The sequence below is a fragment of the Accipiter gentilis genome, chromosome 1 (genome assembly GCF_929443795.1).
Source record: "Accipiter gentilis chromosome 1, bAccGen1.1, whole genome shotgun sequence".
In the NCBI taxonomy this organism is placed as follows: domain Eukaryota; kingdom Metazoa; phylum Chordata; class Aves; order Accipitriformes; family Accipitridae; genus Astur; species Astur gentilis.
The window spans coordinates 19,425,145-19,448,766 of record NC_064880.1 but is presented as its reverse complement, the minus strand read 5'-3'; the positions used below and the strand labels follow the sequence as shown (position 1 = coordinate 19,448,766).

At 40.0% G+C, this 23,622-nt stretch overlaps 2 long non-coding RNA genes across 2 annotated transcripts; both read right to left on the bottom strand.

Annotated features, from left to right (window-relative positions):
* Positions 1–2,423: 2,423 nt before the first annotated feature.
* Positions 2,424–6,176, bottom strand: LOC126039169 (uncharacterized). The gene is made up of 3 exons (XR_007506234.1): positions 5,127–6,176; positions 3,465–3,512; positions 2,424–3,327 (listed from the first exon to the last, which is right to left on the bottom strand). It is a non-coding gene; the product is annotated as an uncharacterized LOC126039169 (long non-coding RNA).
* A 5,414-nt stretch (positions 6,177–11,590) lies between these two features.
* LOC126043070 (uncharacterized) lies at positions 11,591–18,171 on the bottom strand. The gene is made up of 3 exons (XR_007507333.1): positions 18,111–18,171; positions 11,857–11,928; positions 11,591–11,752 (listed from the first exon to the last, which is right to left on the bottom strand). It is a non-coding gene; the product is annotated as an uncharacterized LOC126043070 (long non-coding RNA).
* Between the last annotated feature and the right edge of the window lie 5,451 nt (positions 18,172–23,622).

Here is a 23,622-nt window from a genome sequence, read left to right as displayed (position 1 = left end):
CATAATTATCAACAGGATAGGCAAGACACTCCTATGGTTTAGGAATTACATTAGGAAAAACATGACTCAAAAAGGCTTTTACGGTAATAACAGGAGCAGAGGCACAGAAGGGAACACAGAATATCAGGAGAAGCCCTTTCTGTGGCTGGATATGATAGTTAACCACTGTGTTATTACCACTCTGCAGGCGGTTCTGGCGTTTATCCTACCAGAAGGATCCATAAGAGAATTACAACAATGTTTCAAGAACTGGAAAACCTACCTTACAGGATACTAATGGAGATCCAGTGAGTTGAGGTATCAAAAAATATGCTTAGCTGAAGATTGATCACGGTCTGTAAGAAAGAAAGTAGCAACGCATTCTTAATATATCAGATAAAGGCAAAACAAGATCTAATAAGTGACTGTTAAAGCATAAAAAATCAAAATACAATAAAAATTCATAATAAGAATTAGCTATTAGAACTGTTTTTCATTTTATGAGATATATTCAGGTCTTCGGAGACTTTCCAATAAGGCTCAATATCTCTTAGAGCTCATAAAGCTCTAGCACGAATCACGGACTTGCTGCTAAGCTCACTCAGAACAGACTACAAGCCAGAATTATCCCATTATTTACTTCTGACCTTACTCTATGCATAGACAGTGAATCTCACATAAAGAGCAAGATGCAGTCTGTCCAACCGATGGACCATGTGAGCCAGAAGGAACGCTACACACATATGGAAGGATAAGGTCACACCATAAAGAACAGCATTAAGAGGGAGCAGGACAGGTATGGCCATTCCTGCCCTTCTATCCTCCCGAGGTATTAAGAGATGTGGTAAAGAACAGATGCCTATTGCCGGGGGGAATAAACGAATGGTGAGAGGAGGCTAAAGAAAGGATGTAAACAAGATGAATCCCCTGAAGCCACAAGGTCGCAGTGGAAGGATAGCTGCTTTCTCCTACGCAAGCAGGGTACCAGGGGGCCTCTCCACTCTTTTTTTCCCATTGCAGTCAAGTGAGGCAGAAGCCCATTCTGAGCCAGCTTCTGCTGGCCTCGTGTGACCCTGGTAGGAGAAGATGATGAGAAGGAGCCTAGCTAGACATAGCTTGCCAGTGGGTGCAGTCAGTGAGAAATTCCATGTCAGACTCAGTACCTTGACTGTCTGCCAGTGATCCAGCATGCCTGAACGTTGCTTCAGACATGTATATTGCTGAGTGACTTCAGTGTCTTAGGAACTAAGATTGATGCAGCAAGCGGTGTTATAGTTCTCTATTATCCAATTTAATTTGCATAGAACAAACAGTTTTCTATGAACACTGCTGAATTCTTTCTAGCTGAGACAAACTATTTATATAAGTTGTATTGTTCTGACATAATGCCGTTACTAAAACCTATTCTATTTTATTTTATTATGTATGACATTTACATACTATACAATTTCTGATTAGTAACATGAAAATAAAATCTAAGCTTCTTTTCTACTATAAAGCTTTATTTCCATTTGCCATTTTGGGTTCATCATTCTAAAAAACTGATACACATGCTCTCAGGCTGGAAGCAATTTTGTTTATATGGCATGAATTGTTGTTCTGAATCATAAAATCCTATGAGGAAACCTCAATTTCTGCTACAATTGTTTCCACTTTAAAAACCAGGTCATTTCCAATATGTAAACATCCACTCCGACTTTGGTACTGCCTTGTAGGATGAAATAATACCTTGTGTGTTTGGTAAGAAAAACACTTTAATTTCAAATAAAGGACAGAGCACCGTGTTCCCCAAACACTGGCTTACTGGAGACCAAACTGAAATCCCCACTTGAATTACCTTTGCATTTAAATTCAAATTTATCTCCTTAGGAAGACACAATAACAAAGAATGGAAACACAACATTGCATCCAATTTTTACTTTATTAAGAATCGATACACATTGGTTTGTATCTGCCATCTTAAGATCTTTCTTTATGTACCTGAGCACATTACTTCTACAAGTCTAGGGACTTTTGATTGCTCTCCTTGTGCATAAATTATGACTCTTGTCTTGAAAAAAAACCAGGAGCAGATGTAAGAGCATTAAAGAACTGCCTGATGATTCAGTGAAACTTTTATTTGCTCTACAGCTCCTCCATATGCAGCAAGTGTAACTATATGATGAGATTTCCTTTTCTGGCAGTCTCACAAATTGCAGCCTGTCCTGCTTTCAGTTGGGATAGAGTTAACTGTCTTCCTAGTAGCTGGTACAGTGCTGTGTTTTGAGTTCAGTATGAGAACACTGATGTTTTCAGCTGGTGCTCAGTAGTGTTTAGACGATAGTCAAGGATTTTTCAGCTTCTCATGCCCAGCCAGGGCACAAGAAGTTGGCACAGGACACAGCCAGGGCACCTGACCCAAACTGGCCAACTGTGTATTCCATACTGTGTGACATCCCATCTAGTTTAGGAACTGGGAAGTGGGGGGGCAGGGAATCGCCGCTCGGGGACTGGCGGGGTGTCGGTCGGCGGGTGGTGAGCTATTGCCCTGCGCATCATTTGTACATTCCAATCCTTTTATTACTACTGTTGTCATTTTAGTAGTGTCATCATTATCATTATTAGTTTCTTCTTTTCTGTTCTATTAAACTGTTCTTATCTCAACCCACAAGTTTTACTTTTTTTTCCCCGATTTCCTCCCCCATCCCACTGGATGGGGGGGAGTGAGTGAGCGGCTGCGTGGTGCTTAGTTTCTGGCTGGAGTTAAACAGTTCTTTGCCACCTGTACTCTGCAACATGTCATATGCACCACACAGATTTGATTTGCTCTGACTCTTCTTGATCACATCTGTCCATCTTCTCTGGGGTGAAAAACACAATCCTGGAGAAAACAGATTGGTAAAACTGGAATGGAATATCACATACGATATATAAGTGTTTCTGAGTTTAATCATGGTGGGATGAGAGTTGAAACGTCTGGACACTAAGAAGGGACATTATTTCCTTGGTCAGAAAGAGGAAGACTAAAGAAATAAGACTGGATAAGTTTTTATGAAAGCATATTCTTTAATTTACTTTAACTATAGAGAGATGCAAATATTCTTTGTTTCTTTCTCTGATAAAAGAGGATAGCCAGCTTCTTTTCTGAAGCTTCTTTATTTACTGGTGTCTCTTGTTTTCCATGACAGGTGTTTCCCTGTCTATTTCTCATGGAAACCCTTATTTTCTGCAGCTTGCTCTGTTTTGTGTGGAAGACTGAAGTGGAATTGTCAGTGACCAGCAGACAGCAGCAGGAGGAAGACCTCTACTTGCTCATTCTCCATCTGTAAACCAGACCTATTCATTACAGTTGCAGCCTGGGAGGTGGGACTGAAGAAAATACAGATTCAGAGTCAAACCCAAATATTGTGCAATCTGTCTCAGTCCTTAAAGAAGTGAATTCCTTAAAAACTGTTAATTGTGATAATAAAATTCTTGTAGAGATTATTCCGTAGGATTCAGCTTACCAAATCAGTCATTAAAAATGCATTGTTCTCTTGGTGAAGCTTAGCTACCTGAAAAAAAAAAAAAAAAAAAAAAGGCAATTTGCTAAATAAGGCATACAGAGTAATGAATAGCTGGGCAAACAAGAAAGGTGTTCTAACCATACTGGCAAAGAGGTTATAAATCATTAGCAAGAGGCTATAGGGCTAGCAATTACTCTATGTAAGACTACATCACTTACTTAAAGTTGTCCTTAAATAAAAGCAAAGAATGAATACTGGGACACAAAACACATGGGCAATGCTTTCCACCTAATACAGCTTGGGAAAGTGATCTCAGCCTTCTTACAGTAAATGTTTTAACAAAGCAAAGCGATGGGCTCGCCCTGTGCTAAGAAGAGCAGACATAGTGAGTAAGAGAAAGCAAATGCAACACATCAGCAAGATGTTGAAATAACCTTTCCAATGAGGAAAGAATGTGACCTTAGAACAAGTTAATCTGAGCGAACACGTCTGTTGCATTTTCATTCTTGGCAGTGGGCAGTTCAAGCCAAAAGGCTAAAAGCATCCTCGACTAAACAGTAACTCTGGTCGGCAGCAAGCATAAAAGTGCATAAAAGTTGCACAGCCCAGACAAAGCCAAGCCACGTGTCCCACCTGAAGCCCAGCACAAGGCACGAGGCTCACGGCTTCTTTGGATTTAAGCTAGCTCATCCGACACTATTGCGTGAGAACTGTCCCAGCTCAGCTCAGAAGCAGTACAGCCTAATTCATGCAGTGCTGTGCCCAAACTCTGCCTTTTGGCTGCCTGAGGACAAAGCTGTACTTTGTCCTCCTGCACTTCATTTGCTTGTCTGGAACGACCACACGGGTCACTGCATTCTCACTGAAGCTGCATCCTAAGTCCCTGAAGACCTCTGAAAAACCCTCTCAATGCAAACACGCTAGGATTTAGGGACCAGGATAGGTGTCTGTCACATGATGATTATTATGCTCAGACCACTTAGAAGTGTCCTTCAGCATTCATTTGGGTTGAGGTGGAAGCTTCTAAACCCTATTACCACAGAAAGACTTGGGAGGCAGGGCAACATCATTTTTACTACAGAACTGGGCTCCTCTGCACTCCATTGCCTCACTTTCCTATTTTGCAGGCACAGCACGCCTTACGTACCAAAATCTATTAATTTTTTTTCAAATAGAAAAGAGGTAGGAGTAAGTGTATCTATTACAGTGTTGTCTGGCACTGCCTGGGTAGCACAGCCTCAAATTGAAAGCAGAGCATTTACATTAACTGTGTGCTTCACTTTTTTCAGAAAACAGGGGCTATGGGAGTTCACATCCTCTGTAGGCTATTGCAGGGAAAGCTACCATTAAGTCCAAAACAAAGTCCCATTCACAATACAAAGAGATATTTTGCTTGTGTTCAGCACTTCTTGTGTTGATATGGACAGTTGGATCATATTAGTTATTTAATAAAATAAAGATGAGTTGGAATTTAATGTGTCTGGAGGGATTTCTGGTTTCCAGGAAGCGTCAACCCTATTCACTCCTCAAAACTGAAAAAAGAATGACATTCATGATCCTATTAGGCTCTGCCTTATTCAACACAAACCAGTATTTTTCTAATAGCACTCCACCTCTTTATCTTGAATTAGTTTATTCTCTACAGCGGTGCTTCATGCTTACGTGTCTAGGTGATGTTTTCAGGTTGGCGAGAAGAGAGGTGTATTGCTTGGGTTTGGGATACTCCAGACCGCAGGAGGTAACCACGCATGCCAACAAAGCAGTTGCTTGATCTGTTGAACATCATAATGTGATCTCTCTTCACTAGAAATGCAGAAGCACATTATGGCTGTCCATGTACAAGGGTCTAATCCACCCAGGCACTCCTGCTGTGTAGGTGGGTGGGTGGATGCAAGACAGTTTTCCTGAGACCCAGTCATCTTACAGCTGCCACCTCTGCAGCAACGCCATGGAGAAGATGCTGTCTGTACGCTGTGACCCTTCTCCACTGCTTTGCCATTGTTAACAAAGGATGAGCTGTACATGGTACAAAAACACCCCCAAGCCCACCTTCACTAAGTTACCAAGTAAATGTGTGATCAGACCAGGTGTCGCATCCCAAAGTTGGAGAGACTCACGTTCGTGGATTTCCTTTGTCAGAATTAAGGTGAAATGACACCAGGGGAGTTCAAACAACAATCAACATTTATTCAACCTAGCTAACCTTGCCCAAGTACACATGAACTTATTAATATGAACCTTGCAACATGTCATTAAGCCGCTCTTTGAGAAGAGGAGGGAAGTGTAGAAAAATGAAATGGAAAAAGGAAGGAGAGCCCTCCTGTTGAGCCATGAGGTTCAGAGCAGACCCCCTTGCTTTCCGGACTCCTTCTCAAAGAGGAGCTCAGGGTCGGCTAGATCCACTCCTAGTCTCAGACTTGGTCAACGGTTTATGTTTAAAAGGACTGTGGAAAAGAGAGAAGGAGAAAGAAGGAGAAAGAAGGAGAAAGAAGGAAAGAAGGAAAGAAGGAAAGAAGGAAAGAAGGAAAGAAGGAAAGAAGGAAAGAAGGAAAGAAGGAAAGAAGGAAAGAAGGAAAGAAGGAAAGAAAGAGAGAAGAGAAGGGTTTCACCAGTCCTGGGTCCAGCGTTGGTCCAGCCAGCGCAGAGATCCAGTTCCAGAGGGCGCTCACTGAGGACTCGTTCTCTCTTCTTTTATAGTGTGTTAGTTGATGATCTCAACATGCGCAGTTCCCGCACCTGGGGTTCACTGGAATCGGTCAGTGAGCTTTGAGGGGGGGGGGGGCGGGGAGGGTTCATTGTGGAGCTGCCTCTCTTTTCCTGCTGGCATGACCGCTTAAGATAGCAGCACAGTCCCAACTTCCGTGGGGCCTTCTTCCTCCAGGAAGGCATAAATCGTGTTCCTTCTCCTGGTCACTGAAGATAAGGAATTGGGGCTTTGGAGAAGTGCGTTCCCACCCTCCGTGGGGCCCTCTCCTCTGGCCACATTGTCCTGTTCACAAAACTCCAGCGTTTTTACAGAGGCCGTTGTCTCCAGCAAAGCTCTTTAATGGATGTTTGAGACATTGAATTTGTCAGACCGTCACACCAGGGGAAACACGAAGGCACAAATGGCTATCAGCCCTATGACTATCATGGATGCTTTCCAACAAATGCATGCCTTTTCTTCTTCCTCAATGAGCTACTGTGATTAATTATAAAAGGACTATTAAAACTGGTACCATGATTGAACATTTTTTAAAATAGCATGTGATTTTTCAGTCACACATTGTTTCAATAAATGCAAAAAATTGGTTAATACAGTCTATAGCATTTGTTCTGTAAATTACATGAAATTATTTTAATGCTATCTTAAAGACCTATGACATTTACATAAACTAATCTATAAATCATGGTATATATGTGTAGGTTGCACTGTTTTTTTGTTCATAGCCCACATGAAATAGCATTAGTGAAAACAGGATAACAGAGTACAATTTTAAAAAAGTATATTCCTGGAACATGATTCCTTTTTTCCCTAATTCCACCTCAACTAGTCATCTCTACTCAATCTGTCCTTTCCATGAAAATCCTGGTAATATGTAGGAAGGACTTATGTTTTCCAAAACTTGGACATATACTAGACCATATTCTAGAGAGGAGGTGCTCCGTAGTTTTCTATGTTACTCCCTGACAAATAGACACGAGCTGTATGTATATGTCCAGATTTTTAACACTGCCATGCATTACATTTTTTTTCTCCTTTAAAGGACATTTCAGCTAACAAATTGATGTATTAGGTAAGTATTTAGTACCATCATGTAAATATGAGACTGCCAAATAAGTGATTAAAAAAATAAACTAACACGAAACAGTACTTTTTTTTATCTAAAGATCAGATATGTTTTTCTGAAATAAAGCAGAGTTCATGTAACTAGATCTTCTGTTCAGGAAAACTGCATCACAAGGATGTTTCTGACTTCTGAATGTTGAAAATAGACACAGACACGGATGTGGATGGTTCCCACTTTCACACCGTAGTTATTCTTTTGTTTTGCACATCTAATGGCTATACCTAATTTCGTCTAACAGTCTTTCTTCTGCTCTCAGAAATGGAGATGGTGCTGCTGACTTTTTGATAAAGGAGCTGGAAGGAACTAGCTATCATTCTTTTTATCAAGAAGCTTTGTAATTTTCAAGATGCATTATCCAGTCCTTTTGCTGTATCTGCCTACAAATGGCCAAATATGTTCAACATGCCATTTCATGGAAATAAGTGAAAAAAGAAAAATACTTCTTCCTTGTTTGCATGATTTTGGGGGTCAAATATGCAGCAGCATTCATAATATGCACTGACAACTTTTATAAAAAGATTTAGTTGCATGACAATATTATCAAATAGGTATGGAATTTCTTCATTATCATGAGCAGTTATTTGATTCTGTAAATGTGTTTTGGAAAGGTGCTGGAAGCTTCATGAACTATCATGCAACCAGGAAACTAATCTCTAGTTCTACAGTACAAATAGGTAATTAATGTTACTCTCTTGTGCACAGGTGTTCAGTATCTACTCTTGCTTCCATTTGGCCATCTCTTGTACATAGTATACTCATGCCATCCACAACAATGTACTGACTTTTCATACTAACAGCTCATTCTGTATACCTGTAATAATGGAAAAATTGTTTGGTTTTATTTTTTAAGTTTCTCTGTGTGCACAAGGGCTAACATCAATATGTGAATAGTTTTGTTCTATCTCAGACATGCTTGTACTCCACACATTGTATAAGACAAGTCAGAATTAATAAGGGGCACTTTTACGCTAGAGTGCAGAGAGCATTTTCTCTTTTAAAAAAAATATATATGAACCTAAGCAATTAAAGATACTACTGTAGTGTTTTAAATATTGTAACACAGCCCTGAAGTAGTTGAATAGTGCTCATACCAGGTGCACATTCCCCACATATCTTTTTGATTTTTATTTTGTTAGCCTGATGCTTTGTCCCCTGGGAAAGCCTGTTTTATTATATTAATCAGTGAATAGTTGCCTTAGTCAAATAGAGTTGCATAGAATGAGTCTCTCGTATTTCTCTTTTTGTAGGGAGGACAGAAACCAAGCAGACGGAAGTATGAAGTATGTTTTAATTTTTCCTGACCCTCTCTCTGCTAGTTAACGGGTCTTGTTTTTATGTATACATAAGGGAAGAGATAAGAGAATTAAAGTTCTGGACCTTGCAGCTCTTGACTACAGAGGGTTGGTGGAAAATATATTAAAGAAAAAAAAAAAGCTTGGAGTTGCAGGATAACTCAAATCCTTTATAAGAAATTTGAGAATGGGGAAATAAATTAAGGACTAGGGAAAAGAAATAAGACATACTTGAAATTAAAAGATGAATATTTGAAATTATGATCTTTCAATGCATCATTCAAAAACCCTATACCAGGAATAACAAAATCTGTGCCATATCATTCACAGAATACCCAGAGTTAGTAACTAATTCATCTCAAAAAGAATTGCTCTTTGACTTTACTTCTAAAGAGTGCTGGGAAATGCACTTCAGCCATAGGCCACTTTACTGGATTAAATTAATTTACAATGTATGTCTTCAAGGATTTTTTTCTTCATTCAGAAAGGGAAGTGATTTATGAAGTATTTATATGTTTTTATGTAATATACTGAGGTAGTTCTCACTGAAAGGTTCATGCAGGGATTCCTTGTGGATATGGAATTTTACCTGATTGTGCTTTAATGGAGGCAGCTTGGTTAATATGCAGAGAGCGCCATTTTCAGTAAAGCTGAGACACAAGGGGAGCAGTACATGTCCAGACCTGAAATATATTTTATATACCATATATATTGCACTTAAAATTGTAACTTCTTAATTTGGCAATTACTTTTCAGGTTTTTAAGGATGTACCTCTCTTCTGAATTAGTGTGAAAAGCCTGCTTTACCCTTATTGCTTACTTTTTAATCCTTCACTTTTTATTTTATTTTGTCTTAAAATGTACAGCTAAGGATACCCTCCCAAGCTTTTTCTTCATCACTTACTTATATTAGGATTTGCCCTGCTCAAAAGCATATACTCCGAGGTCTCACGTAGCAGCACCTCGGAATATAGCTGCAATGCCCCTACAGCAACCCCTGTATGTGACTTCTCATACAGGTTCTCTGTGTTGGGCTCATATAAATGTAGGTTCACTCTTCTACCGGTCAAAACTGACAGCTCTGAGGTTGTTGGGGCTTGAGTAGTTGTGTCTCTTAGGAGTAATTTTCTTGCTAAAAGCAATCCAGACTGAAAAGTGGTTTTCCCCTTGTTTGCATGACTAAAACTTCCTCATCAGTTGGAAGCTCCTGTGCTATATATAGCCTATAAAAGTACTTAAACCATGCACATAGACTTGCATCAAAAAAAAAAAAAAAACCAAACAAAGCAATGCAAAAAAAATCAGACCATATCTATCTTGCCTATATATTATCCTCTTGGATGGTTTTGATAGTGTGTCTTGGCTGCCTGGCTATGTTCCTACTACTAAGAGCCGTGTCATAAGTGTTTATGGGAAGTCACATAGGTATGCAGGAAAAGGATTCATGTCTTTTAGCATTTATATTCAGATCACATTTTTCTAGTTCAAAATACAGATGTATCTCAACACATGAGGCAGAGTTAAGTGTTTCTTTGCCAAATCCCTGCTTCTGTGAAGCTTGCCAGACAATCAAGTAAACGAGAACAGTCACACTGCAACAAATTAAATTTTTCTTTTCCTGTGTGGAGGGCTATCATACCATCAGAAGCTCAGCTCAACACAAGCCCAGAGGTGCTTGTCCTAGCCAGAAAGATCCCCAGGGCTTGGAAGCACATGCAGGGATCTTAAGGCTAAAGGGAAGCTTATCTGATGAACTGCTCTGATTGTCCAAGAACTATTATTCATCTCACAAAGTTGTGAGATAAATAAAATTGTCCATAAAAGGTAAAAATGAAGACTAGCCTTAACTCGGACGACAGAACAGAAGGAGAATAAACCACGTAAGCCAAGGGCCATGAATTCTGTTTTGGTACCATAATTGATTCAAACAGTTGAACAACACGATTTAGAGAAATTCATAGGATAAGGGTTTTTTTTTAGAGATATAATTGATCTCTGAGATTAACCTCTGATCTCCAAGATCTCTGTTCATTTTAAGAGGAAATTATAGACTGGAGTACCCAATTATCTACCGCTAAAGAGCTTTGCAAAACAATTTTCTACTGTGGTGGCAGAACAAAGGAGAGAGTAAGTGTTCTCCTAACTGTGAAAAGTTCACAGGGGACAAATAGATCTTGTAATCCACAGCTCATAGACTGAAACTGTTTATTCTTTAATGAGTACACAGTTTGCAGGATTAACACTAGTACAGAACTGTCAACAAATAATAGCCCTGGCACTATTAGATAATGGATTTCACTGTCTCACTCTTATTAGGAAAGAACTGTATTTTAATTAAATTAGCACTCACTAGCAACTAGAGGATGTCTGGAGAAACTAAAATTGCAATGAAACATTTTTTAGAGAGGAAACTGCAAGAGTGATCTAGCCAACTGCACATAAAAATGTAACATTTTGGCCCTTCAGATGCTCTGGAAATAAGCAGATATGTTCTGTGTTGGTTACAGCATTACAGATTACAAAATGATACTGATTAAACTATCACAGATTTACACCAGAGAGCGGGATGAAGCAATTTCACTCATCTAATTAGGCAAGCAAATAGCAAAATGTACTCGGTAAAATGACTGTAGGTGGTTGTGATGGGTGGTCCCACAGAGTGTGATCATATTCCTGGGACAAGGAGTTCACCAACCGAAGCTGCCTTGTGTTTTACCTCTAGCACTGCCGAGAGGATGCTGTGTTAGAGGTACGGGGTAGTAGGCAGCACATTTCTGCCCCAAAGAGAAAACTAGAAGAACAATCAGCAACTGGTACAACCCCGACTACCTAACATGTCTAATTAGTGCTCTGCAGATGAACAGGAAGATTCCCATCCTAAGCACTTCTCTGCTGTCTGTCCAGAGCTCCCGCCCCTGTATCCCGTGGATAACTTAGCCATTGCTGCCCGCAGTCTGGCACAGAACTGTTTGCCAGATGCTTTCACATCTACCTGCATGAGGCTTTGTGGGCTGACTTAAATCAAGAAATTCAGGATGATGAAACTGCCTTCCAGGTGATCGTCTTGTTTTAGGGAATGCAAGAAACTCCCAGCTTCAGGACCTATTCAGTTACATGAGGCAACAGAGTGTGCTGATCCACGGTCATCTTTTTGGCCTCCAGACACCTGAGAGAAACACAACTGCTTTGAAAAAGTCAAGGATCATGCAGAATTTATCTGTCCTATGCATGTCTTTGAGCAAAATATCACCCAAATGAATAATGGATTACCTTTTCAACTAGCAGCCTTGCTGTGCAAGATGTCAAAGACCTCTGATGAAACACTGCTTTACCAAGGAGGCTCTGGAATGGGATTTGTAAAGGTTTAATGTTGTTAAATGTTGCTGGCAGCAATTCAGTATGTAGTGGCCATAATGGAAAAGTAGCATACAGAACAAACTCAGGATCAATGCGATGATCAGTTCATCCCGTGGGACCTCAGAGGTGGCAGAGGTATGTGAGACTAAACAGTCCATTTTAAAGCATCAGTTCAAGCAGAAAAACATGCACAAGTTTCATAGGTGAAAGCATGACATCTAACCACTAAACAGGGAACCTACAAACAGAAGGAACTTAACCGTGGCCTCAGACTTGCAGTCACTCTGCTGCAATCCAGAAAATTCAACTGCCCCATTGAGTGACTAGGTGAATAAACCCAAACAACCTCTGTGGCGACCCGGAGCAGACATCTAGCACTGGGGCACCGACAGCTCTGCTAGTCAGTGCTCCATCTCTCATGCTTGCCAAAGCCAGCATCTGCATGGGGCTTCCAATGCACACCTTTAAGGGAATTGCAGTTTTATGCCTTATTTTTGTAGCCGTCAAATGGAAAACCTCTGTCACACACAACAGAGAGCTAGAAGTAGCAATAAGCCAAATTTCCTACGAATATGCCAACTGTTGTTCTTTTCTTACACTATTATTCATTCAGGTTGGTACAGATTATCTGGGGAAGTAGATGACTTTATCATACATTATTTGTTACATACTCAGCACTCAGCAGTCTGCTCACTGATGCAGTCAGTCAATCCCATGTTCGTCAATTCGAGGAAAGAAAACTCGCTCGGGTCAGCTTGTAATTCTGGCTATAAAGCTCTGCCTTTCCCGATCCCCTTTTCTCCTAAAAGCCTTGGACTAGATATAAGCTATGGAAGATTTCCTGAAAGGTGGGCCGTCGCAGGCCACAGATGGGTCTGTAGATCCATCTTTCGTAATAGCTCTTTCTCTCTTAAAGCTTTTTGGATTTTGCTGCTGCATGTCACCAATCTGTGACAGGATTCAGTCTGAAATGGAGGAGGAAAAAATGACCAGTTCTCTCACCGTCGTGCTTGAGCAGATCCCACAAGTGCCCTCAACGATCCAGTTAGCCTTTCCTGTGTGTAAGGCTGCTTAATCTCTTCTCTGAGTGAGAAAGTGGGTGTGGGGAGGCCAGTAAGTGTATTTGCAGGCATCAGTGTTTCGTAGTGTGGTTGAATCACAAGTAATGCACAGGATAAACAAAATGTTATTTTTCATTACCAAAACCAAACAAATCCTGATGTCCTGCTCTACCACGTGATAGAAGCAATGGCTGGATTATCCATTTTATATCTTTATAGTTTGTCATTCACATTTCTTTGCGCTTTTAACAAAACAATGAACAGGAAATGAACATGTGGATTTTGTCACGAATGGAACACAAACATGTAGAGTTTTTCATGGCTACTGAAATCCCCTATACATAAGTGAAGTTAACTAAAGGAGATTCTGATTTAGAGGTTTTAGTGTGTAGCCAAGACTTCTCTCAGCTCTAGGACAGGATTTAAACAAAAGAAGAATCTAATTGGCTCTTACTGCACTAAAGTACTTAGATTTTATAAACAATAATAATCATGTCCCAGATGGCAGGTTTGCTTTTTGTTTTTTAAGTTAAAGAATAAAGCCAAAGTATTCAGTTTATTAGTAGAATACAGTTAAAAGAGAGTATTTTTATAGCTAGCAAATTCAATGCATCCACTTAAAATGTGAATTAAGTAACATATAAAAATGAGCGTGGATGGAAAAGAAAAAGACGGGATTCACTGCTTCAGGATGTTTTGTTAAAAGGCATCTGTATATATAATGAGCTTTCAGTAGGAGTGTTTTCTAGAAGGCTGTCTGCAGTGAATTGTGACCCTTATAGTCATTTTAGTGGTAGCTGCAATATATGCAGGGTTCTGGTGATGAGGAGGATTTTCTACTTATCAGGAGATGTTGCATTTGGTGCCAGCTACCCCAGCTGGCACAAAGTAACTTGGCTTTCCTGTCACCAGGTCTGGCGTCCTATGCATTAAGGGGCATTGTGGGGTTTATTGGTTCAAACTCTTGCCCATTTTCCATAGGACCTGACCCTCTTCTACAAAGCTGGAATATTGCAGAAGGAACTCCATAAAGAGAAACTTCTTGGATGTTTAATGCATATCTACTCATAACAAGGTTTAGTTGCCAGAAAAGTGTTTTATATTTACTCCATTTGCCAGTTTTCTATAAAACCAAAAAGGATCTGGAGTTAAATGATCTGCATTCAGTACAAGCCATTTAACGTATGCAAGCACCGTTGGATGTTGAAACAGAAAATAATAGCTTTGTTTGATAAGAATGTCTTTCACCAAATAGACACCTTATTTTACGTAGCTGTGGTTGACAGAAAGAATTGCTATTGTCAATATATTTGACTTCTCAGAAACACATTTCCTTTTATCACCCTTTTTGATTTTATCAAACTTTGAGGAAAAGATTTTCCTGACCAACAGTGCTTTCTACCTCTAAGTCCTCCTGTAGCTTAATAAAATTCATTATAGGTTTTAATAAAGGTTAATTAAAGTTTTTAATAAAGTTTAAAGCTACAGGCTTAAAACCATGGAATCACTATGTTCAGCACAAGTTCCTTTTTGGTCACATAATTCTGATTTACAAAAGAGAAATAGACCTTTTAAAATCTTTTACTCACGTGACTAGCATGCACGAAAGTGAATGGTCCTTTTGCTTATTCTAGTCTTCAATGGAAAAGCCTCAAAACTTCAAGAATGTGCTTCCAAACTGACCCCTAAGCCAAAACATTTGCCTCAATCCTCCAAATGGTGTTGATGTGAGTTGTGCCAGTAATAAAGGTTTGGACTAAGCAGGAGACAAAGCTGTAAGTGGCTACAGTTCACTACATGGAATACTATAACTGAAGATAATAAACACTAGCCTATTTTACAAATAGGAACATTTATACCTTTAAAAACTTTTCTGTTCCATTAACAAAGAAAGGAAATAAATTGAGCTGAAGAACTACTTTGGCTTATGAAATGAGAAAAACAAAACATAGGAGAGGAAATCGGTCTTGAAACAAAACAATATTAAAGAATAAGACACCAAGCCAGGCTGTCAATAAAGCACTGCAGAGCTCAGAAAGCTTTTTCAATTACAGTCTGGAAGTGATACATGTGTCTTGCAGAGCATGTACACCAGGTCTTTAAGCTTGCAAATATGCATGTGTTCTCGAGATGGTCGTGTCAGCTAAGGTTAAACAAAAGCATTCAAAACATACGTCTCACAAGTATTTTCCAGAAAGAAGTATAGTTGAGGGGGAGTAAATAAACAAACAACCCAAACAAAACCTGACTGAGAAACAAAATGAAAGAGGCTCATTACAGATTATTCTTGATTTTTTTTCCTTAAAAAAGTATCTAGATATAGGGCCACAAATTATAAACACACAATTTCTAATACTCTTATCGGCCTATTTTTGGTAAACCATAGACTAAATAGCAATGAAATAACTAAATACATTTGTGGCTAGAAGTCTTTGGACACATTAGAAATGCAGTGTACACTTCTTTGTCTGTGGACAATTGTCTGTAGACAATTTCTACATCCACACTTGTATCCAGAGTACACTCAAGATCCTGTTTAGGCATTCCATCAGCAAATGCAGAGATACTGCAACAAGCAAACCGCAGTACAAATACTCAGATTATTTGAACGTTACGAATGTGAAAAAAAAAAAAAAAATATTTTTTTCCTTCATTTTTGCCAAACTAGAACTGGTGACCCTCCCCTCAAAGCTGCCTGCTCCCCATTTGAAACGTAACCAGAAACAGAACGAGGTTGTATTTAACTTTGTGAGTTGAAGATAAGGGTGTTTTATTTCTGGTATTGAAGTGTAAAAATAAAATAACGACTGACTTACCAATAAATATGGCAAGTTTCTAAGTGCTCTGCTCCTCATGCCTCCTCTCCGAACCCAGGACATGCAAACCTTTCCCCACCTGCTAAGACATATATCCCCTTGGATACCATGCGTAGTAAGGCTCATTCTCCGTTTACACACTGGCGAGTATGGTACAGGCTAAGTGTTTAGCGAATGCCCTATTACACTGGGCTCCATGATTTTCTCTACTGAGTATTTCTTGGTTGGTACCTTCTGTTGCATTCCAAATGGTACAGATCAGAACCAGAATGATTCAGGCTGGGAGGTCCGCTGGAGGTCAGGTGCTCGGGGCACAGCTAACTTCAAAGTTAGGTCAGACCGCTCAGAACCTTGTCTGATGCAGCACCAAACGCCTACAAGGATGGAGAGCCCGCAAACGCTCTGGGCTAATCACTTCAGCTGCAGCTTCATATCCAGCAGCGTTTCCCAAGCTGCAATTTCTGACTTTGACATCTCATCCTTTTGCTTTGCACCTCTGAGAAGAGTCTGGCTCTGTCCTCCCTGCAACCTTTACCCCCAAGGGAGCTGAAAGCAGCAATGAGATGCTCTCTGCCTTCTGCTCTCTGTGCTGAACAAACAAAACTCCCTCAGCCCCCCTCCGTACATGACACGGTCCAATCCCAACCACCTTGGTGGATCTCTGCTGGACCCCCACCATTTGTCAGCATCCCTCTTGTCCTGGGATACCCAAAATGGGACACGCTACTCCAGGTGTGACTCCACAAGTGCCACATAGAAAGGAATAATCACTTCCCTCAACCTGCTGGCTATGTCTATGCTCCAAACGTTGCCTGTTTATTTCAGGGCCCCTCGAGGATCTGGCAATCAGCGTGGGCCACTGTCCAGCTTTGGTGCTCTCAGCCTTTCTTTCAGACTATCTTCCAGTGTTTTGAAAAAAAGAAGCTTCTCCCCATCTGCCTCTTGCCTTGGGGTTCCTGCAAGACATTTTTTCTTCCTCCAGCCTGACCTCTAGCCTGTCCTTTCTGGAGTCGCTCCCCAGCCACACTTGTTTTTTAGATTTCATCTATGTGACCGGGTCCCAGCCCCATCACATACTTCATAGTCGTGCTGTGTAGCCCAGAAACTGTAAATTACCAATGTGCTTGCTTTATGGCCACACAGCACATCTTTGTGCTAACGCATGGAAGAACTTAAGTTCAAAATGCAGACATAATAATACAGAGGGTTCCGGTACAAAAAGATTGTTCGTCAACAGCTACCACAGAATCCCCCTGCTTTAGGAACAGGAGACACTGTGGTATCTCAAATATTGCCATACAAAAGATTTTTCTCAGCTCTTAATTTTTAATACTCTTGGACAGTCACCAAGTTGCTATATTCATCCTGGCAGCAAACCACAGAAATTCCCTTAGTCTGGTACATCTGTTTTCTTGTCAATATGGAAGACCTCAGGAAAGATTGACAGAAAATACGTACTGTGCTCCTATGTGTTGATGTTGCTTCAGAAAAGTCTTGCAACAGAAACAGATTAAATGTGTTCCTATATTACTATGCACAAAGTACATCTCAGTTGTGTAGTAACTGGAGAGAAATGCAATCTTCTTGTAATGCATCCTTGAAATGCATCACATTCAATCCTTCTCATGCATCACTGAGATCTGAATGAAAACCTTCCCTGCTCCTCCAGAAAGGCATGTTTCTTTATTAACTAAAACATGCTGCTTCTAAGTGCAGAAGCACAGCTATGCAAGGTAATTGTAGTTTTGGTGTTAACAGTAATGTAACACAAGCAATACCTACATATTCACCCCTGGGCTATGGACAGAAAGGCTAGCCCAGTACCCGGCGAAGCTTCATTTTGTCCTGCATTGGATGGACATGTTAATCATGTTGTATGTCTTTCCTTTACCAGGTTTTGCAATTATTTTGCTGCAATGCTGGCACCGTAAAGTGCTGCTGATGGAATCTTAAGCCACCAGAGTCTTGGTTTAGTTCATAAACAGGCATGCATATTTATAAGTATGCTGTTGGGGTAAACTCTTGCAGAGACATTTGTGCGGGCTTCCTCCACGAGATTTGATATATGAAAGCTACTTTTGTCTATCAGCTATATCCGATACCTATGCTCCAGTTTGTAAACTGTGACTATTCTCCTTTGTACTAGCTGCTTTCATGCTGTGTAGAAACATAGACGTTCACTTTTTACCTAAATACTCTTTGTTCCCAGACACAAGAGTGCCATCATACCGGTCCACACTGATTAGACACACACACACACACGATCCAAGCAGGAGCCGCTCGTTCATACCCGAGTGGTTGAGAAGTGCCTCCTTTGTCCGCATTTCGCCTGTCGTTTTTGAAAAGCAGCCGGTAAGCGAGAAGAACCCAGGCAATTTACTCCTCAGTAATTAAGCCCCGAGAGGTCACATGACTCACTCTCTGCTTTCCCGCAGATGATTTCCATCAGCGGTCAGCAGGGACCTGCCTTTCGGAAGGCTCCCAAACAGATGCTCCACGCAGACTGTTTCTGCTTCTCTGTCACGTCTTTGCCTGGAAGGGTGCGTTGGGCTACACACGCCTGAAAGGAAAAAAGGGGGCAGGAGGGAGAGAGCTAGGAGAATATGTCAAAGCCCCAGTAAACTTCTTCTTTAAACTAATGGCTAGCAGATCTTACGCGGAAGGGAGAGGAAATCACAGGTTGGCTTGGAGGGACAATCGGGCTGCTGGTTAGAATCAAAACCCCGGGGATATTAAAACTGTCATGAGAAAACTGGAGAAAAATGAAAGATTTCTTCATCGCATTAGTCGGAGTCAGAATGCCTGTACTGCAAATTTTACTGTCGTTAATGCCAGGTTTGGTTTTGGCTTAGTTAGAAACAATCATCTCCGCTCATTACATATTTGAGGTGTGATTACATATATAGCAAAATGTTTTTGAAATGTTTTTTGCGTGACCTTTGCTATAAAAAGAAACTATAAAATGTCAGAACCATCCCTCAAGCTGCATGTTTTGGCACAACCTGAACAATACAAAAGCACAGATTAGTGCAAGCTACACTTCCTCCTAGAAAAGCTTATATGTCTATTTTTTAAAACTTGGACTTCTTGCTTTATTTGAACTTGCAACATCTATGAATGAAGCATTTTATAACAGTTTTATAATGAGAATAGGATGCTTCAGTAATGGAATAAATAAATCTACTGCTGCAAATAGATGTAATGTGAATTATTTTGCATTTCTGTATTTTATTTAACATTACACTATAGGCTAAGCTTGCTAATTAAGTTCCAATAGTAGTAACACTTTCAAAAAATATGCTACATAATTTAAACACCTATTGACAGGAAATAACAATGACAATATGACATTAGCTTTTATGTTTCCACCTACTAATGTTGATTTTTCCCCTATTTTAAGTAAGATTTGCAACTTAAATGGCACAACACCAAATATTTGCCAACACAAGTTTTTATATTAAGCAAGACCATTTCACTCAGATTTTTTTCCCCTCCTATGAGTTACTAGATTATGGTTTTATGTTATAATTGCTTTAGCTTTAACCATCAGAAAGCAAAAACTGCTGCATCTAAATATAGCGCCATAAAGTCAACAGAAAAAGTGTCACTGGTATTGAATGATTTAGGATCAGTGCCATTCATACCTTCTTGTAGACATTTGACAGCCTTAAATGTCATTGATCTCGAGTAAGACCACTTACAAGATTTGTCATCTATATGCTATTTTCTTTTCAGGGAGTGAAGAACCGATTTAAGCCTCAATTATTTGAAGGCACTTACTTGCTGCATTTGATTTTGACCACAGTTCCCCTATCTGCCTCACAAAGTAAATTAGAAACTTTCTCATGTCTAATGACCTTACATAAGGCCAGTTTACAGTGAGTTACTATCTGTATGACACCCAGTCATAATTCAGTTTATTTGGCAATGCTGGTTTGGACAAGGCCCAGATGAACTCGCCCTTTTTATGTAAAGCAACTACTTTCTTGTAAGAGTTAAAGTTGAAAGATAGGCCAATATGGTCCAGATAATCTCTGTGCTATCACGCATGTCATTAATTATGCTTCATCCTTTATCTCATATGTGATACGTTCATTAGGATGAAGCATGTATTGCTTAATGAGACATTTGACTTTATTATTGTTTCCCAACTGTTCAGGGAAATTTATATTTGTAAGTTTAAAGCACAGCCAAATTGACAGTGATAGATGGTTTGGCATTAGCCACTTTTTTCCAAGATTTAGTCCAACAGTATCTTATTGAATACAGCTGCAAAATTCAAATCTTACAGATGGTCACCACAATTCTCAGAGACTAAAAAGCCAAGACATTGGTGCCAGCTTATGTAATAACCCTTAAAGTACTGACATGTACAAGAAAATCCACTTGTCTTTACTGTGACTTTTTTCATAAGTAGGCATGGTTGGAAAGCGTACCTTAACTGTGTGATGTTCACTAAGAGGTTGGTATTACCAGAGATGAATCTGAGTGTATATGCTTTGATTCCCTGACTGGAAAGTAACAAAACCAGATTGTTAACGATGCCTTTTTCCCATGGTGGTGGGAAAGAAGGACAGCAGACAATCTTTGCTAGCTTAGTTTCTCTCCAGGGCATATTGACTTTCTCACAGCAAATAATATTTTGTTTTGCATCTGAACAGATAAACACTGCTTTTATTTTGTGTGGGCTGTTCTGCAGGGAAAGAAAAAAAAATAAAAAAAAAAATCAAGCTGCAGGCAGTAAACCAGGATTTTTTTTCCCGCCTTTTTCTGCATGGCTAGCTCCAATGGCTATGAAATGTGCTTATATTTCATGGAAGACATAGCTTAGCCTGTAATGGATTGTAAAAAGTAAGAGGGGGCGTTGTTCCAAGGCTTCTTGTTTTTGTTCACTACGGTTTGGAATCCATCTTCTCCATTTTAAAGAATTGTCTAAAGCAATTTAACATTACACTATAGACTAAGCTTGCTGATTAAGTTCCAATAGTAGTAACACTTTCAAAAAAATATGCTACATAATTTAATCACCTACTGAAAGGCAATAATAATGTCAACGAGCTCTAAAAGCATTACATAGAGAGCTCTGTCCCTGTTATTTAAATACTTGCCTCCCAGTGCTAGTGATCCCACTTCTTACTCAGCAACTGACACCTTAACAGGCAGTTGATTGCTGATTTTGAAGTCACAAAGGGACAGTTATGGACTGAAATAGAAAGTAAGAACTGAAAATGCACAAACTTTGGTTACAAAAAGCAGATCCTATTCTTACACAAAAATAAGGGTTGCTGAGAATTTGAAAGGGACAGAACTGCCTTCTGTCAAAATATAATGATACTTCTTTGAGGCATCAGCACCTCCCTGAGAAGGAGGAGGAAACTGCATGATATTTTGAAGTTTAGATGATCCAGCAGGCAGTTACACTAAGGGCACAACTCTCTCCTACAACCCCATATAACACTTTGTCTAGATTTTGGCTAAACAAATTGTATAACTGTAGAATTTATTTCAACATGATAAAATTATATTCCTTTTTTTGCCCAGTTGCAGAGATCACTTGTTACAAAATTCTGAGAAGTGAATTTCTTGAAGTGTTTTGCATTGATTATGTGCTTTAAATATGATTATTAAATAAGATTTGAACTATTCTGAGAATGTTATGTTCTACTTTAATAACTAACAATAAAATTTATAGAATTAAACATGACATAGTCCCTTTCTTCTTAATCTTATCTGGTCTATTAATTGGAAAATATACAATTATATATAACTATTTTTACAGATAAATGTTTTGATAGCAGGAAGCAGGGTGTAGAAATATTAAGTTCTAGACACACAGCTAGACCCTGTTTAAAACTCAGTTGAATAAAATAAAACCATGCCAATTTGAATCAGCTGCAAATCTGGCCTCTGACTACATTATTTTCCATTTGGACAGAGGGATGTGCAATGCATCAACAGGTCATATACAAACAAAAAAAGATCCAGGAATTATTCAGCCAGAGAAATCATTAAGCTGTTTGATTTTGCACTGTGTCCATGAACTTTGCACACCATTGTGGGTGAAGATACAATTTTTCTTCCCAGAAAGAAAATAAGAAAACTGGCCTAAATGCTACAGCCTCTTCTTCTCCCCTATTTAAAAGAGGTTAGTGGCATTAAAAAGTCACCACTGAACTAAAAGTCACTACCATGGTGCAAAGCTGAAGGCTTTGAGGAAATGACCGGTGCCTGGAGAAGTGGAGATAGTTTGGGAGGGGAGAGGAAAGGGAGGTGGGAACAGGACTGTTCCAGACAAGGGTAACCCAGACAAGGGGAGAGGGACATGAAAGCCCTAGAAGACATGAAGGAAGGGAAGGAGGTTAGACGCAGAAGCAACACACTTTGTGCATAACAAAAATTAGACCTTAGAAGAACGTGCATTCAAGAAGTGTTATACACATCCATATACTGACTATGTTTCTTTTTTGTCTGAAGGAAGTTTTCCAGAAGTTCACCAGAACCTTGAGCGCTTTCTGTTCTGTCCTCATTGCTCTTCCACTTCTCTTCCCCCTTCACCACCTCTAAGCTCGCTGGTTCCACCGGCAGCCACCTGCACCGGGAAGCCTACCACACTTTGTCACGCATCCAGTCACCCCGCACCACCTCACAGAAGATGCTGAAAACCAGGAGATGCTTCCACCTGGTTCTCTCCAGTGCCATTCAAAAGGCCCAGATCCCACATGTCCCGGTCCTCGCCAAACATCACCATAAATATTTGGGTTACCACTGTACCGTAGTCACCACAGTAGACAACCTAAATACTCGTACCCGCTTGGCTCCGGGCAGCCTCTGCAGGGCCCCTTTGCCTCCCAGCCCCAGGAGCCCTCCAGATGCATCACCATTTCAGGGGGCCGCTCCAATGGCAGCCTCGCCCTTGGGACAAAGCACAACCGCTTCCCACCGGGCTAACGCAGACGACAACTTTCATAAAATACAGAAAAAGCTCCTGGACCTCAGCCTCCTCTGTTTTCTGCCGCCTGATCTGTCTCTCACTGCTGCACTCCCTGGGGATTGTACAGAGAGAGTGCTGGCACTGTGACTCAGTACTAACCAAAATATCCACGTTGCTCTGCCATATTTTTTTTGGTAAACAATTATTTCAACACCTTTTTTCTTACCAACCTGCTAGACTGAAGATAGAAATACTTAGAATTTACCCCATACTACACAGAAAACTGTTGAGGTGTTCACTAAACTATTGCCATCTGCCAGACAACTCACTTGAAATACATCGCATCTAGGAAAAGTGGATTTGATTAAATGAGATCTCACAAATGTATTCTTACTGTCTGAGATTAAGCCAAATACCTCTCTCTCCCCCCTCCCCTCCCTCCCCACCCTCCCCCCCCCCCCCCCCCGCCTAAGCTTATCTTTACTTATTCCAAGGAGCTGATTTTTCTATTTTACTGACATGATCTCCTTTGAGGTTTTTTATAATCTTTGGCACAAGCAAAAGCCTTGATGATTTCCTTGATGTTTGCTGTTTATTTAGGGCCAATGTAAACCATCTATTATATGTCCCAGTCCTTAAATGACCCTTAAATGTCAATTTAAAGACATTTTTCTTAGAATGAATACTGTTGATAGCAAAAAATCCATCTCGGATTGCTAAGGACTAATATTGTGCTGTAACAGCCATGCTACTCTAATAAACTCAATCCATTTTACTGGGTCTTATTCTTCATGGGAGCTTCAGAAATTGCAGATCATACTCTTCTGGTGTCTAGACAGGTTTATATTTTTTTGTATAAAGTCAAACTATA